We start from the raw sequence: 19,057 nt of genomic DNA, 5'->3' as shown, positions 1-19,057 counted from the left end.
TTTTCTCATTAACTCATAAGTATTCTTTAACTTAATCGGTAATAAAACAAATTTGTATATTTACTTTTAACGTCATTGATAATTTTACCTATTTTCTAGCTTCTCTTTTCTGTACCTTCTACCGGTCCTTTTTCATTATATGATCCAGTCGGTTAACTTCCTTACACTGGCTTGTTCTGATAAATCCTTAATCAAACTCGTCATTTTTCATTTTTTTAAACTTTTTCATTTTTCTCTTTCTCTATTTAATTTTCTTTAATCTCTTTAAGCCCACACATCAAACGTCTTTAACCTTTATTTTTCTTAAGGCCTGTTTCTGATTCATACAGAAGTGCATTCCAAACACTCTACTCAGGGCCAGAACTTTCCTAAAGGCTAATTAGGCTCCATCCTAGGGCCTCAAGATCAAGAGAGTCCTACATTCGAGTTTTATGAAAATAATAATTAAATTTTACGCTCAGAAATATATATATATATACTCAGATATATATATATATATATATATATATATATATATATATATATATATATATATATATATATTGAACATTCGAACACTTTAATTGATTTATTGCATTTTATTTTAGTAGCACACTTTATACATTTCTTGGAAAAAGTAGGTACAAGTCGATGCCGACAAAAGCTGTTTATTTACATATAACCAAGCAATGTCATAAACTGCCCTCCGAAACCTGAAAAAAAGCTGAACCTTTCTAATAAATCATTACTAATACGAAAAACGTGTTAATAGAAAAGATTTTTATTTTTCAGGAATGCATTCAGGATCATTTTGTTTTCGGCTTTTAAGATGTCGAATTCAGTAGTTTCAATACTTATGTGTTATTTATGAACTGTGTTCATAGACTAATATATATATATATATATATATATATATATATATATATATAACGTGCTTTGTTCCATATTTTCAGAATTACATATGCATAATTGATTATCGTAATTGCTATTTTTACTGAAAAAATAATAGTTTGATAAAACCGATTGAAAAATGAAAATTTAATTTCATTCTTGAATTAAACATATTTCGGAAATGGTTCTTAAATCGATTAGTATTTGAAATTCAGAAATTATGGAAGTGACATTTATTTTAAACAATGACTATTATAAGAGACGCGCTATTCACGGAAATGAATTCTTGTTTTACTTCAATTTATTATTCTAAAATGAATTGTTTATCGAAGTATATTTGAAAAAGTAGTATTTATTAGTATTTATAGTACTAAGCAGTTTTAATGTTTGTGTATTATTTTCTAATACAAACAATTAATTCGTTTGTTAAGTTTTCTAATATTTTCGGACGCTGATTTTTATAATAAACTGATTTTTTTTTTGTCTTCAGTCATTTGACTGGTTTGATGCAGCTCTCCAAGATTCCCTATATAGTGCTAGTCGTTTCATTTCAGTATACCTTCTACATCCTACATCCCTAACAATTTGTTTTACATATTCCAAACGTGGCCTGCCTACACAATTTTTTCCTTCTACCTGTTCTTCCAATATTAAAGCGACTATTCAAGGATGCCTTAGTATGTGGCCTATAAGTCTGTCTCTTCTTTTAACTATATTTTTCCAAATGCTTCTTTCTTCATCTATTTGCCGCAATACCTCTTCATTTGTCACTTTATCCACCCATCTGATTTTTAACATTCTCCTATAGCACCACATTTCAAAAGCTTCTAATCTTTTCTTCTCAGATACTCCGATTGTCCAAGTTTCACTTCCATATAAAGTAAACTGATAAAATAAACTGATACATATATAGAATGACTAAAAAAATGCTGAATGAATTATACCGATCGCACATGAAATAATAATTAAAAAGCTGGTTATTACACCGAAAATAATATTTACTTTATATTGAAATGTAAAATAGTTCTTTCGATAATAATATTAAAAAACCATTTCGTCCAAATGTTAACTGTTACGTTTATAGCAGAATTAAGCGAGTCCTGAAATAACCAAGAGTCTACATCACGGTATATTTTGTTACCGATGCAATTTCTTACGGAATATTATGCTTTATTTAGCTCATCAATACATTCAAATATAATTACAAGTTCTTGAAAAATATTGGTTTTACTAGTACAGTATGATATTCGAAAAAAATGAAAAATTAGAAAGCATAAAAAAGTTATAAAAAAGCAAATATAAACAATATGTACTTTTTCCAAACTTTTTTATTTCAAATTATTATTTTTTTATTTTCCAAACTTTTATTTAGAAATAATAATTCAAATATTTAATTTTAGATTCTAATCAATGAATGAGTAAAAGATTTGAAAGTGGCGCTTGCAAGCGGAAGAGATAGAGACTTCAAGAGTATGAGGTAAAGAAAATAACACCGATTACTGCTTACATGCATCTGCCAACTAGTACTATTCAATTGGAAGAAAATCTTACTGAAGCGATTCAACAAGCTGTATGTGAGGAAACAGCCGTTGCACCAACTCAAAGTGAAAATACTGAACTAATTCAAGAGCCACTTACTGAACACGAATATACATACGAGCCACAAGAAAATAAAATCGATATTCAGAATTTTCTACTAACACCTAGAGAGAAACACGAAGTTTAAGGTATTGCAAATTCAAAGAGTGATGTCAAATATATATCTACTATAACAGATGTTGGCTTGCGGGCGGATTTATAACAAAATGATTATCATATTTAGTAGAGAAGGGCCCCTCTTAAGTTCAGCATCATTGTGGACCATTTTTAAATTCCAAGCGAGTATATACGAATCAGTCCATATTTGGTACAAAAGCTATTTTTTACTCAACGAAAGCCAATGGAGAAAAATATAACCTAGAATGGCTTGTGTATTCTCCTACAAAAGGCCGCGTTTTTGCTTTGTTTGTAAACTTTTCCAAATATTGTATCTTCTGCAACAGCATTAGCTTTTTAATGACTCGAAAAACCCTGTTATCACTCAAATTCATGAAAATTCGGCAAATCGTAGGAATTCTACGTTAATGTACAAGAGCAAAAGGGAAAACTTTAACTTCAAAGCTAGAGGAAAAAATTAGAAAAGAGCAGCAGTATAACTAGCGGTACGTTATAGAGAGAGTTTAGTTTAAATTGCAATTTTGTAGAGTGAGGTTTACTATTTACAGGAACCAACGAAAAATTTAAAACTCCAAATAACGGCGATTACTTTGGTATTTTAGAAGTAGTAGCAAAATTCGATCCATTTTTAAAGGATCATATCGATCCGTATGTAAATTCTGGGTCAGGAAAACCTTCACATCTGTCCAATGATTAAATGTGAGGAAATTATTCAATTCATGGCATATAAAGTCAAAGACACAATTGTGGTTGAAGTGGAAAAGGCTGGGTATTTTAGCTTTCCGTTGAAATGAGAAAACCGAAATTTTTCGCGATCACAATATTTCCTTTACTTCGTAAATAAAAACGTCAAGATCCGGTGAAAACCGCGTATGCCCGAATTGGACCGATTACAATACTTTCTCTTCTAGAACTATAGCTTTGCTATTGCGCTACCTAAACGGGAAAGTAAAAGCTTAAATATATTTTTACTAAATTTATAGTTTTATATATATATATATATTAATGATTTAACAATTAATTTTGCAGTTTTTAATTGGAAATTGTAATCAATGTTGCAACATGTTGGGAAATAAAACGTTTAAATCAAGTTTTTTGAACTTGTAAAAAAGGGTAGAAGGTTTATTTTTTGTTATTTAAAGAGGAATATTTTGAAACATTCTTTTTGTTGTATGACACGAGCGTAAAGTTGGAAAAAATCGATATATTATACGGAGTTGTGAAATAAAACTTTTTTAGACAATTGATTATTATTCTAAGATATTGTTGCTTATCTTAGAATATTAGAAGCTTAATAGAACTTAATCCGTGATTAATGAAGATGAAACAAGTTTTAGTTGTTCATTAATTTTATTGAAACATTTATATTTTAGCTGAATCAATACCTTATTGTTAAAAAAAGAAAAAATAGAATTTTGTATTGTGCTACAGCATTTCTCTTTTTTTTCTTAATAATTTATCTATCTAAAAAAATATGTTTTTAATATAATTACTGGAAAACATGAAGTTATTAATTTTATACCAAAACTTGTGTGATATATTACAACGAATTTCTGTCGTCTTCATAATTAAAATATATCCCGTTATGACCATAAATTCTCATCTGCTACTTCATAATATTTTAAATCGCATGACTTTAATCCGTATATAAGTAAAAGAAAAGTGTAGATTGTTAACTTTTTTCAGATTATTTACGATGATGCAGTAAAAAATTTACGACAGTTTTAATCTTTAAGATTGTTTTGTTATTGCAAGTTTCCTGAAATAATTATTAATATTACCGAGTACTATTCTGGATGTCCTTGAGAATTTATTTCTAATATTAATGATTCAATTTTTTTTAAATAAATTTAAAATAATCATAGTTGGCTGGCTTAATAGAATTTATAATCTTTTTCTGAATTTGTAAGCCTAAAATCTGGCTAGGAATAATTTTGTTCTTGCCTTAAAATCTCAAATCCAAAGAAGACGAATAAAAAAAACTATTAGGCTTAAAATCAACAAAGTATACTTGACTACGCCAGATAGAAAGTAATATATTAGAATAATATATTGATATGTGATCCAATAACTTCAAAATAATTTTCATTAAACAGGCATCAAAGTATTCGTATCCTATTGAAACAAATGCATGAGGATTTAGTTTCTAGATTTTGGTAATCCCAAAAAGGTACTTATCGATTATAAGAGACCTCTACTGAAATCCAGTTGTTTTTTTTTGCGTTTTACTTGTTCTATTAAAATTTCTATTTTAATTCTATTAAAATTTCTTTATAAGAAGGAACTTTAAAAATAAAGGTTATGAACCTTCTTTGATTTATGATTGGATATGAATCCAATAAGTATACTCCAAATCTGGAGAAAAATCATTATTTTCGAGAAATTGAGGTAATGAATCCCTCCTCAAAAAATCATGTTATTTTCTGTTGTTTTACTTTCCTGTCACTGTTTATTTTTTCTTATATAGTGGAAAAATAATAATATATGAAAAAGTAAAAAAAAAAAATTTTTTTTAATCTATGCTTTTATACTTTCATCGGCTTCCCATCCCCCATTTGCCCTCAAAGAACATTTTTGGGATCATTTGCATTACTACTATGCTTAGGAAGATTAAAAAAAATCGGTTAAAAATATGCAATAAATTTTGGTGCAAATTTTTTTTTGTAAGAAGTATTTACGTGTGTATTGAGCTATAAAGTTACAAAATTTTCAGAAAATTGACCCCAAAAAACAATCTACTCCCCTGGAGATATTGACATCAGCCATTTGACAATAAATTGCTCTATATACACGAATATCTGTGCCAAAATTCATCAAAATTGGTTTATCCGGAAAAAATTTATTAAGTTTCAAACAAGCCAACACACGTACATATAAACATTATAAATATGTACGTTTTTTGAGGTCCCTGGGTTATGAAACGTTGAAAATTAAAAAAAAAAACCCATACCGTATTTATTGATTGATTAGCATACTTCCTTTGTGCAGCATAACTCTAGAGCTATGACGCCATGAAAGTAAAACAACTTATTATACTTGGTAATACAATATACCGGATTCTTTATACCCTGAAATTTCTGAAATACCGCAATAACAGCAAAATTTCTGGGACTGTTATTCTAAAATTGAAGGATGTAAAATGACAATATTGCGACGGGCAAATCTGTTTAATTAATGGATTCAGTAAATAAATAATTAATTTTTTCTCCGTTTAAAATAATACATTATAAAGATCATGAGGAGTATGTAGGATCGCTAATCCAAGGATAACAAGAGATAAATATTAAAAATTAAAAAAAACATGATTGCCAAAAAACAAATTGCTGACAAAACATTGCTGTTTGATGTAGGATAATTAAAGAGCGTACTGATGGCAGTTTTGTATATAGTATTGTTTGTAGTAATATATTTTGATTTCAAGTTTTTTAAGCTTTTTTAAATATGTATACGATGAGACTCCCGGTAACATAAGGATTCCAACACGGGGTCAAACATCTAAATCGGTTCAGCCGTTAAGTTGCTACTATGGAACAAGCACACTCTAAATACATTCATTACACTCCTTTTGGGCAGCCGTGTAATAAATTATTAGAGTATATACCACAGTGAGTATTTTTTTAAAGTAAATTTAAAATATTTTAAACTTTTAAGGTCTAAATTTATTATATTAAAAACAGCTGTTTTTAATTTTTAGAAATTCATAAGATGTTTTTGTTAAGGTTTTTATTAATAAAATTTGATTTTTTTGTTAATCGTTTAAAATGTACTCGTTTTTAATCGTTTAAAATCGTTATAAATTAAGTGAAAAAACTACATAAATTACAATTAAATTTTAAAAGGCGTTAATAAATATTATTGGAGTTCATATTTATTTGTATATTTAAACAGAGGCACGAAAATTCAGATTTAAGAATTAAAAAAAAAGAAATTAAAAACTTATCAACAGAGTTTCTGTAAAAGAAAATTTCTTAACTAAAAAATAAATAAATAAATTACTTGGATGATCTTTTAAATGAGTCGCTAGTTTACTAATAGTAAAAATTGTAAAAAAAAATATAATAAAGCGATTTTTCTTATTTATCTGATAGAAATTGATTTTTCTTGTTATTTTTATTTGTACGAAGTAAAGAAAGTTTTGTGATCGCGAAAAATTTCGGTTTTCAGATTTCAACGGAAATATTCATTTTGACAAGTTTCGGCGTGACGTCTGTATGTAGATATTTATTTAGCATAACTTAAAACCGATTAGCCGTAGGATGTTGAATTTAGGATTTATGACTGTTGTAACATCTAGTTGTGCACCTCCCGTTTTGATTGCAATCGACTGAACCAAAAGTGTCCAAAAAAGTCCAAAATCCAAAAAATTAGAATTTTGTACTTCTTTTAACTGCAGTAACAAGCCCTCATTGAGAGATTTTCAACTATATCATAAGTGGTACTTATTTTCATTGGTTCCAGAGTTATAGCCAAATAAAACTTTAATTAATGAAATATTTGGATCAAGGGGAGGCACATCAGTTCGAATCAGATTTCATCTTTTTTTTTTAATTTAAATATATTGATTTATGAATAATAATTATTAACTTCCGATTGTAAAAAAAAATTACGATAAATAATAATTCAATAATAATAATAAAAAATAAAAAACTGAAAAAATATCAGAAGATATTAATGAAATAAAATTTATGTACTTTTCATTTTAAAAAAATGTGTAAGTGAAAATTTAATAAGCGTACATTGAAGTCATGTAGTGTCCACATCAGATTTTTAGGTAGATTTCATATGAAAACTATCTATTGTAATAGGTACCATGATACGACTTCCGGAAAATGTCGACATATCTTCGCGTTTCACCTTTACCAGACCCCCAAAACCACCGTCAGTTCAAAAGTTTATATAGGCATTTATATTTATATTTCACTTTCTTGAGGACACACTTGCCGTAATTTTACACCAATCACTCTCAAATTGATACATAAAGTATAACGACCAAAAATCTCGGTCGAGTTCGTTAATAGGCAAAGTCGGACCATTGGGGTGGAAATGGGGGGGACTTTTTCGAAAAAACAATATATGGCTGTAATTTTCTTATTAAGTAAAATATCGAATTCGTTTAAAGTTCCGATTATTCTTTGGACAAGGCTCTAAAACGTATCTAAGTAAAGATTTTGGTATCGCCAACCATTGACAAAGGGGGTTGAAAAAATGGGGTTTCGAAGAGAAAAAAGTCATACCGCCCTTAATTGGCAAAGTATCGAATCAGTTTAAAGAGGTCATTAGTCTTCTAAAGATTTCCTAAAATCTTTGTCTGGCAATTTTTGATATGACCAACCTTATGGCAAGGGATGACCAAAATGTTGATGGAATTGTAAGAAGACGGGGCTTGTCGTATGCTAAAAATGTGACATTTTATCACATTGTTGTATTGAATAAATTTGAAGTTTTTCTTAAATTTAAGGTGGAAATCTTTTTTATCCTTAATTTAGCACCGGTAAAATCTACTTCCGCCTTCCGGCGTGCCGAAAGGGATTTTTTAAAGAATACATAACTATATTTTCACTAAAGGTTACCCATTCATAAATATAAACATGTGGAAAAATAAAACATATTTTTTTGCTTAATCTTACATTTAATTTGCTTACTGTGTAATCGTTCTGAAGATTATTTAAGTTAAAAACGTTTATGCAGTTTTTCAGTACACGCGACTGACATCTGTTTAATGACTTAAGGTTGAAAATAGCACATGACGCCAATTAAAAATTTTAAAATAAATAATAATATTCCACGCTGTATTGCCTAATTTAGTAAAGACATGAGGTGATTTAGTAATAGGGATTTCTGGAACTATTTTCCTTTTTGTTTTTTAAATATTTTACTTGTTTAAGTTTTGTAACTGCAGATTCTGAATGCATAATATTTTTACAGAACCTCGTGAATTATATTTCGTTAGACAAGTAGAATATTCATGTGATTCGTTCTTCGTGTTAATTGGTGCAGTCATTCTAGAATTACAGGGACATAAAATACAACGCATTATTCTTCTGGCGTAATATAGTAAAAATGCTAAGGTGTAATAATCCCATATGATTTTGCTAATTATTGAATTAAACATACTTAAATTTATAAATATATTATTTTATTATTATAATTTTTTAAAAATATTTAGGTCTCTATTTCCGTTAAGAGTAGCTGTTTATGAATTATACATCCTCTTATTAATAAATAAATATCCCATTTTATTTATTTATTTATTTTTTTTTATAAATAGTAATACCTCTGGTTACAATAATCATTGTGATGCCGTTATTTAGGTTAAAAAACGAAATAAAATTATATTCAAGGTAAACACACCGTTTTATCACTTTAAATTTAAATAAAAATACAATAAAATTCTAATCTTTTATCTATTGAGCGTGCGGTTGTCACGCTAAAGGAAAAGAATAGGAGGGGGGGAATAAAAGATCAATGTTGTAGATATAAATACTATTTAATGTACTGTGGATATATTTTTTTAAATTTAAATATCTATTTACTTATTGTAACTTTTTTATTAAATTAAAAAAATAGAAAACGCTAAAAAACTGTTCAAAAAAAAGAAATTTAAAATTGGCTTTTTAATTGTTAAATAGTTATCATTACATAATACTGACGAATTATTAAAAAAAAACTATTACGAGTGAATATTCATAAAAGAATATGTGATTGTGATGAAATAATAATTAAACAAAACGTTACAGAACGGTATAATCTTTGATAATATTAAAAATAAAATAACTGTAATTAAAATCGATCAGTATCGTATTAGAACTCCCACTCAGAAGAAGAAAGTTAGTAAAAACAGAATCTTAACTACTTAGTTTAAGTAGTTAAGATTGATCAAACTCAGATTGATCAAACAGTGTAAAGGTAAGTGAGGACCTAACATTAAGTTTACAATTTTATTTCAACCACTAATTTATTATCTAAATCCAAATTAAGGGGTCAAATCAGGTTGCTCTTCAAGAAAATACGAATTAAATTAGTTTTTGTAACTATTAACACGTGTAAAGATTTTTTTTTTTGGTTATAAGAATGATTTCCTTTATTCTTTTCAATTACCTCAACATAGCTATTGTTGGTATGATTTCGTAGGTCTTTTCAGTATCTAAAAATAGCCTGACATCCTTTCGGAATTTCCGGTTATATCAATATATCTGGGCCTTGATATGAATAAAACATGAAAAGTTTATTTTCCCTTTCTTAAACCACAATGTTCTTTTCCAAAACCACTTTCCACCTATAATCTTATACTATTCACCATTATTATTTCAAGTAGTATCAAAAAGTGTCGGATTACAGTGATCCCTCTGTAGTGCCAAAAACACTGTGATTATATTACATAAGTATACGATCTATTTTTCTCCCAGCTCTAAAGATTGTTGTAATCACTGTATCCTTTACTTCCTGCAACCTTAAGCATTTCTGTAGACACTTCATTAATACTAGATACTTTACCATTATTTTACATTTTATAAGGCATATTCTATTTCTTGCAATGTAATCACATTTTCTTATTGCATTACTTTCGTAAAAGTCTCACTATTTGTTTATTTTCATGTACGTGTTCTGTCAGTACACCAAAACTAACATTTAATATATTTTAAAAAATATTCTATTCGCTTTGGTAGTAGTTTAGCTGACTATCAACTAGGATATCGCCATTGCCGATTTTTTATAATTTTTATCTTCCTGAATAGAGTACATCTATCCTTTAAAAGTAATTTTATCATGTAATGATTATTTAGTTGCGTAATAACTGTTTTTATTTTATTTTTATATATATATATAAATTTTTTAAAGCTTTTATTTATAGTCGCATCAACAATTATAGTCATTAGCGACTACAGTAACACTATCATGTAGTATTATATAAAAAAACAAAAATCATAAAGTACAAAAATAAACAATAAAGAAACAGGACAATAAATACAAAATAAAAAACATAAATCAAACAAAAATCACTAATCGTATTTTTCATTCCACTGTAGGAGAGGAACCACAACGTACGTTTTATACCTTCGTTCTGGTTTAATAGAAATTTCATATCCAAACCCAGGTCTAAGTTTTGTCGGATGGTTCCAAATATTGGGCAATCAACGAGCAGGCAGTACACGGACCATTTAACCTTGCAAGCCTCACAGATCTTCTGAGGAGAGCCAAGTAGGTGAGCGTGAGTAAGCCTAGTGTGTCCAATCCTTAGCCGAGTTAAGATGACTTGGTCTCTTCTGTTGCTCGGGGATGAAGGTTCCTTGAACACATTCTCCCGGATATTGTGTAATACCGTGGGAGGACTCAGCAGCCAGAATCTATTCCACTGAGCCCGCAATTTCGAGCAAGTCCCGCAAGTCTCTCACACATGTCGATTGTACTTGGATGCCATTATTGCAGCTCTCTTGGCAGCCTCATCGTCCCGTTCGTTCCCGGGGATACCACAATGGCTTGGGACCCATACTAGTACCACAGTCTTATTTATCCTTGAAAGGATATCATGAATAATCTGGACGATGGATTCAGAACGTTTGCAGCTCAAGCTCTCAAGTACACTCCTAGAGTCTGTAATTAATAACTGTTATTACAAGTTACATGTGTAAATATAATTCAACGGAATTATTTTTTAACAAATATGTCATTCTGCTTTGGAAGTAGTATCTTGCTTGGTTAATTTTTTTAAATGAATATATTGTGGAAGAATAGAAACTTCTTTGAAATTAACAAAAAAAAAAATGTTTTATATTTTATAATAATAAATTAACATAACCTTTTCCTTTTTTTTACGATTACTTACAAATCAAATTGAAAGGTAATTTTTTTATAATCTTTAAATATAGAAAGGAGAAAATTACATTTGGTTTATTGTTATGTAATAATATTTTACGTTTAAACAAAATGACAAGTGGTTTTCTTTTATTTTCATTTTATAAACCACGGCTTAGGGTCGATCACATGACTTGTGCCGTATCGACCACATTTTAATTGTATTCAATATACAAAAATCGAATTGAAAAACAACTGTTTACTTGTTTAGATGCAACAATTAAAAAAAAGAGAGATTGGTTTGAATACTGCGTCAAATAAGTTTTTGCTTTTATTTGAAGGCACATGTGGGTTTAATTAACATCAATCGAGGTTAATTTAGGTCATGCGTACAGTATTGACATTTCAAGTGCATTTCCCTTAATCAGATCGCGTTGAAAAGGGAGCTCTTTTTACTATTCTATATATAATTAGTGAATGTAATATTGGTTTTGACAGTATATCAAAGACTTTTTTTCCATTATAAAGCAGAAATACTGATATAAAAAATAATCTACCGAGCTACAGTCATGAGATGTACCACATCGATATTTCAATTTTATATCTACGTTTATATTCAAAGAAAGATAGGTTATTATTCAACATTTTATTAAGTTAATATGGGCAGATTCTTAATGATTTGTCAGAAACTTTTTTCATTCGTAGCACAACACAACTTTTGGTTTGTTTTACCTCCGGGTCCGCAGTCAAGCAATTCATTCCGCAGAGGATGAGATGAATGTTTTACAGCGTGTGTGAAAAATGCCATGCCTCACCGGGATTCGAACCCAGGACTCCAGATAAAAGGCCGAGACGCTAACACTCGCGCCACGGAGGGCGGCAGGACAACTCAATTGGTCTTCTTTATAAACCACGCGTACCGACGTTCGAGTACGTAATGTTTACCGTATCGTAAATGTTTAGATTGCTTTTATAATAGAAATAGAATGAAAGGAATGGTTTTTACTTTCTTAGATTTGAGCTTAGAATGAGATTTATTTACTGATACGTCAGGTACTATTAAAATTATACAAAAGTGCATATGGAATCTATAAAGCATATCTATTGAGGTATAATCACGACATTTATAATGAATCGACATTTCGATTGTTTTTTAAACTTTCATATATCAGGTTAAAAAAAATGATTTTGTTTTTTGTGTAACAATTGATAATAACTTTCTAGCTAAGAATAATGCAACAATGCAACAGCAAAATTGTTTTTTTTTTTTAGAACATTTCGATTTAGGATCGACCTAATGATGCATACTAAATAGAGAAAATTTTCGATTTTATGACATTTATTCTCCTCGATTTCAAAATTTTTATAGATAGAAGGTGAAAATGGGACAGTTTTAACCCAATTTCAAAGTTTTGGATTTTTAAAACATCACAACCAATTTTAAACAGCCCAACCTATCGGGTTTTGTCACATGAATCTATATTATACCGATCATTTATAGATTATATTTTTCTCACACAAAAGGTGTAAGATATAACTGTTTTTACATTTTTAGATGCCCAACTGAAAATTAATTTGATCCTATCGCTACGTTAAGGATTTTTTTAGTAACATTGTAACGGGACTACTATAACGGACTACGGTAACAAATTTCTTCCAACTAAGAAGAAAAAAGAGAAAATAATAATGAAAAGAAAAATCCAAAAGGAACTAAAAGGGATTCTTTTCTCAGACTAACAGGTCGGTTTAACAATCTCTTATTTGTGGCACCTCTAAAAGCTGTTCGACCAGAAGGGCTTCTGAACCGGAATAAGAATTTATAGAAAAACGTGAGGGCGCGGACGATGAAAATTATTACGCTTCAACAATTAAAGGGAGGAGGCAGGTACTGGTTTTGCAGGCCAGAGGATATAAATACTGCCAGCGGAAACAGTCAGTAGTTCTACGAGGCCTTGCTCGCTGTAATCGTGATAACAAGCGATATGAGTAGTTTCGCAAGCCCGAATTCGACGCGGTTGCGGTGACTGCGACATCAGTAAGCGTGTGTTAACAATGAATGAGTGTATATCACGAGTATTTCATCGTGGATAGTGAGTGAATGCAGAAAATTGTTCGGTACGTTACTGGTAAACATTTGTGAAAGCGACACCCACCGTGTTCTTCTAGAGGTGAACTCGTCTTTGCAAATCAGATGATTTCTAGTTCCAAGGTTCAGATCCTAGTATAAGCAGTTACTTTTATACGGATTTGAATACTAGATCGTGGATACCGGTGTTCTTTGGTGGTTGGGTTTCAATTAACCACACATCTCAGAAATGGTCTACCAGAGACTGTACAAGACTACACTTCACTTACTCTCATACATATCATCCTCATTCAACCTCTCAAGTCCTGACGGTATTCCCGGAGGCTGAGCAGGAAAAAAAGTAGTGGAAGCGATAGTAATCTACTACTCATTCATAAAGTGTAGGGTAGTTCTATTGTAAACAGTAAAAGTAATAATATTTGCAGAAATTTAATTGAATGAACTTTAGACCCTTCTAGTGTTGTATTGTTGTTAATAGAATATTAGGTTGTAGCGGTCATTATAACGTTTTTAGTAAAATAGACTGTATTCCGGTTTTTATAATTTAATTGTCATTAAACAAATAAATCTTGTCTTTCGTATTTGAATTACTATTTTGTACGTTATGTATACGTATTTTCATTAACGCTAGTAATATTATTATCGTTGATATTATAATTTTTATAATTTATTTTGTTTATATGTCTTTAGGGTAATAAATTGTATCTATAAGAAACTTTCAGTTTGTTAGTCTTTTAACTCTCTGGTCGAATGGCGAACACGTGACAATATCAAAGCACATGAAGTTAAATAAGTTTTTTTTTTAAATTATTTTTACCTGCGGGACCACCGTTAGTTATTGCTTCAAAGGATGAGACGAATGACAAATTTTGTAGCGTGAGAAAAAGCCATGTGTGTCAGGGATTCGAACCCGGAACCTCCGGATAAAAGGCCGAGACGCTACCACTCGCGCACGGAGGCCGTCGAGTTAATAGGGGTTTTTTCTTGTTTAACCTCCAGGACCACCGTTTGGTATGGGTTCAGAGGATGAGATGAATGATCTTGTAGCGTGTGTGAAAATGCCATGACTCACCGGGATTCGAACCCGGAACCTCCGGATGGACGGCCGAGATGCTACCACTCGCGCCACGGAGGCCGGCAGAGTTAACCCTATTAAACTTCAATTCATGATGTTTACTGTATACCCGTTTTACTAAGTAAAACTGAATTGAAAGGGAACTGATTTTGGTTTTTAGATGTAATAAGTGAAAATGGATGGGATGGTTCTTAATGCTCTGTGATAAGAAGATAAGGTCTACCTCATCTTATCATAATGCCTCAGATTTACGTCGTTTATCATATTTCATTTATTCGAATCAAGCTGAAAAGTAACTGTTTTTACTTTCTTAATTATAATAAGTAAAAATTATATTGTGTTTAATTCTGTTTAAATATATTTATTTTTAATAGTTGTACACAATGCGACATTTATAAACCACGCGTACCGAGGCTGAACAAAAAAAATAGACTGTATTCCGGTTTCTATAAGTAAATTGTCATTAAACAAATCTTGTCCTTTTTCTCCGTAATGTGACGAAACCTAGGTAAGTTTGGTTACATGAAGTAATGCTGTCAGGGAAATTTCAGTAATAAGAAAACTCAATTAGTATTTTTTTCTTATAAACCATGCCTAATAATTTTCGGTCAGGTAAATTTACTTTAGTGACAAAATATTAATTTCTTAAATCCTCGTTGAAATGCTACTGTTTTTATTTATAAAAATTGAATGCAACTGAGAAACTTTTCATTTATTTTAAGTCATTATCCGTATTTTAAATTGAAAGCAAAATTATGTGATGAGTATTTCATAGAAATTTTTATTACGCTTCACTTGTCAAGCCATGTTTAAAGGTAACATTTAAGTAGGTTTTTGTTTTTTAAGTAGTGAAAATAAAATCGTTCTTCATAGAATTGGGGATTTATAAAACAGCAAAAGTTGACTTTTATAATCTACGACCTAGGTTAGTCACGTGATCTATACCATATTCGCAACATTTTGATTATATTTCACAAATTTTAACCGAATTAAAAAGCAAGTGCTTGTAAAAGGTAACTGCTTTTACTTTGTTTGATGTATTGAGTAAACATTAGATTGCTCTTACTTTTAATGCTATGATAGAATGTTTTGCTTATGTAGGCGAAGTCATATATTTTAAGTGTAAAAAATAAAAAAAGATATTTATTAAAAATTAGATATTTACTCAATCATACTTAATTTTTTATAGATTTATTATTCTCTGAAATAAAAAAAGTATTGCTGAGAGCAAATATTTTACTTGCTTTATGAAAATCCTGTTTTTAAGATGTTATTAAATATTTCTTTATATTACGGAGAAGAGATATTTTTTGAAATTAGAATTTGACTATTCAAATTGTTTTATTTTATTTAACTGTAACATTTTAACGATGAACACAGTTAAACAAATTTAATGGGTTTTTCATGCTTACTAAAAAAAATGCATGCATTATTTTTAAACCAAGTTTTACTTTCACTACGGACATTTTCTACGACCATAACATTTCTTAAATTATTTTTTATTTGACTTTATTTATAAAAATATAAATAATAATAATAATTATAAGAGTAGTAGTAGTAGTAATAATAATACACTCTGTAAGTATTACATGTGTTCGTTTTGTTTAAATCTTTCATGTTATATTTATTTCTGTGTTTTAATTAAAATGTTAGGGCTCTATTCACCCCTATATCGGGCAATCCTTCTGGTGATTTAATACTTTTTTTAAAACAATATGAAGAGAACAAATGACCTTAGAAGTCATTGCCTGTACAACGCACAAAAAAACTAGAAGTTATATTTTTCTATGAAATATTGGTGAAAGGGTATTATTTTAAACGGTATAAATTGTTTGCGTTTAATGTTCTATTTTGAAATGATATTTATTGACTTAGGCTTACTTATAAACATATTTTTAAGGAAAATTGTGATGAACGAAATGATAAGCATAAAAAAGGATGATTCATATCGGAAATTGAATCCGAAACCGGTATGTTAAACGCTACACCCATCGGTCAGCGTGATATACAAGTGTTATTTTGTACACTGTGCTAATTAAATTAGATATTAATATATATGTAATATATGGCTTCTAATGCCTTCTACATTACGTTTAACTTTATCCCGCGTAAGTTGTTTAATACCCTATGACGCATGATGTATGATCCATGATGCATAATGGAAACATGACACCGGATATCCTGAATGTAGTGTTAATGACGTGTGTAGATGGTTATAGCTGGAGAAGATCTTCATAAACACTAACCTAAGTAACAGCTGCAACTTTATTCACCAGATACATGCATATGCACACAAGGCGTTTTCGAAGTGGTTTAGCAATATATTTTTGTATTGTGTAACAAAGTAGATTAACAGAAATTCCATTTGTTATGTTTTCATAATTGTTTTTTTTTTTTTTTTTTTTTTTTTTTACTATAGAATGTAACTACATAACTTTAATATAAACTTTTCAAATGGGGTTTTGTTTAGAATTTCCAATAATTAAAAAATGACTAATAATTACGAAAGATCTTTTGAAAATATTTCTGGATTAGTAGATGATGTAGTATCACCATCAATCAGAATTTGTATTTAACTATTGTTTACGGTAACGAATCATTTTTAATTTAACAATTATCTTAAATTTTATTATAACAAGATGTTATTTAAACAGAAATTAAATTAATTGTCTTTTTATCATTATTCATGGACTGGTTTAATGTTTTTGTTCATTTTCCAGCTTTCTATCTCTGTTTATTTTCATATTATTCAACCGCCAGTTATTTTTAACAGGGTCTTCTTGTAAAAAGAAAACGAATTTTTAAACTAAAAAAAGAAAAAAAACAAAGACCGTAAACCGAATCGCAAACTATTCTATGTTTACTACTGTAGTTTACATAACTTTGTGTTTATAATTACGAATATATTCTCAAAACTACCAACATAGTATAATTTAAACATAAGTCTATTTAAATTGTAGAAAAACTGTTTTTTTTTTTGGCGGTAGTAAAAGTGATAGTACATGCTGTAATTAGGTGTATTGTACAATCAAAACTAAATTTAAAAATGTTTTCTTCACTAAAGAACAGTTGCATCCCATATAATTCTTATAAAACAACCAAAACTATAAAATAAATCCTTTTCTTCACAGTTATCTCCTAAATGGTGCTCAGGTAAAAGTATTATTCCAGATAAACTACTGGTAATAAATTTCTTGTTATGGTTCTTGGTCCAACCGTTACGAGAGGGGTTGTGTAAACTACGTAAGCCTGATATAATGTTTTCCTGTGTTGAATTTCTATAACTTTTATCTTTGAAAATTAACTGAAGTTGAATAGAGAACTGGAAATTATAATAATCAAGGAAGAAGTATGTTTTTATTTTTTTTAAAACAGCAGCTTAATTCTAATCGCGCGCGCACACACACACACACACACACACACACACACACACACACACACACACACACACACACACACGCATACATACATAGTGTGAAATAAGTGTGTTAAAATCACTCTTATATATGACGTTTTAGCAACTTAAATGTTGGTTGTTGGTTAAAATGAAAAATGAATAGTTACATAGAAATATTTATCTGGATCATCCTGACCCCATAGGGGAAGACTCCCTCCATGTGACGGTTTCGGTTGCCACTTCACCCGGAGAGGGACCGCATATCATCACCCGCTGATGATATCATCACCCGCGGTCTCACTTACTTCAGCATCCAGGCAGTATATCAAGTCGTCTGTGCAAAATTTCAGACATGTCTAAAATTACACAGAGCCGGGTCGAGAGAGCGTTTGTGTCCCAAGACCCTATACACAATTCCCCAGGGATCCTTGTTCCCCTGTTTATGCACAAAGGACCGCTCCCCGTTCCGGATCACCCTCATGCTGAGATGCTGTCCGCAACGATAGATAGCCTGTTTCATAACAGTCAATTCTCTACTCTACCAGAGAGCTAGCCTCTCTCGACCGAAACTACGAGGAACTGAACACTCAGCGGCGTCAATAAAAGCCATCGACAAACCTTCTGTCAGGTCTTCCAAATCCAACCCATCGGGTTGGTCTAGTGGTGAACGCGTTTTCGCAAATCAGCTGATTTCTAAGTCAAGAGTTCCATCATTCAAGTCCTAGTAAAGGCTACTTTATATGTATACTTTATATGTATATGCTTACTTTTATATGTATTTGAATACCAAATCGTGGATACCGTTGTTCTTTGATGGTTGGGTTTCATTAACCACACATCTCAGAAATGGTTGACTTAAGTCTGTACAGGATACTTCATTTACACTCCTACATATCATTCTCACTCATCCTCTGAAGTAATACCTGACGATGATTCCGGAGGTTAAACAGGAAAAAGGAAGCGGTCTTCCAAATCCAGAACATCCAGACTCCGATCCAAAACACGAAGTCTGGTCGAAATAAAATCAACAAACATTTTCCTTTGGCGATGAATATAAACTTAATAATTCATTTCATGATAACGGAAAAATTGAGTAAATATTACTGTATTTTCCAGTCTC

The 19,057-nt window shown here is 30.1% G+C and overlaps 1 protein-coding gene across 2 annotated transcripts in view; it reads left to right on the top strand.

Annotated features, from left to right (window-relative positions):
• Positions 1-19,057, top strand: part of LOC142326979 (uncharacterized) — a 226,633-nt gene that overhangs the window by 173,412 nt on the left and 34,164 nt on the right. The window lies entirely within an intron of this gene.

This window comes from Lycorma delicatula, chromosome 6 (genome assembly GCF_047948215.1).
Source record: "Lycorma delicatula isolate Av1 chromosome 6, ASM4794821v1, whole genome shotgun sequence".
NCBI classification, from domain to species: domain Eukaryota; kingdom Metazoa; phylum Arthropoda; class Insecta; order Hemiptera; family Fulgoridae; genus Lycorma; species Lycorma delicatula.
This window is presented reverse-complemented; position numbering and strand designations above follow the sequence as displayed.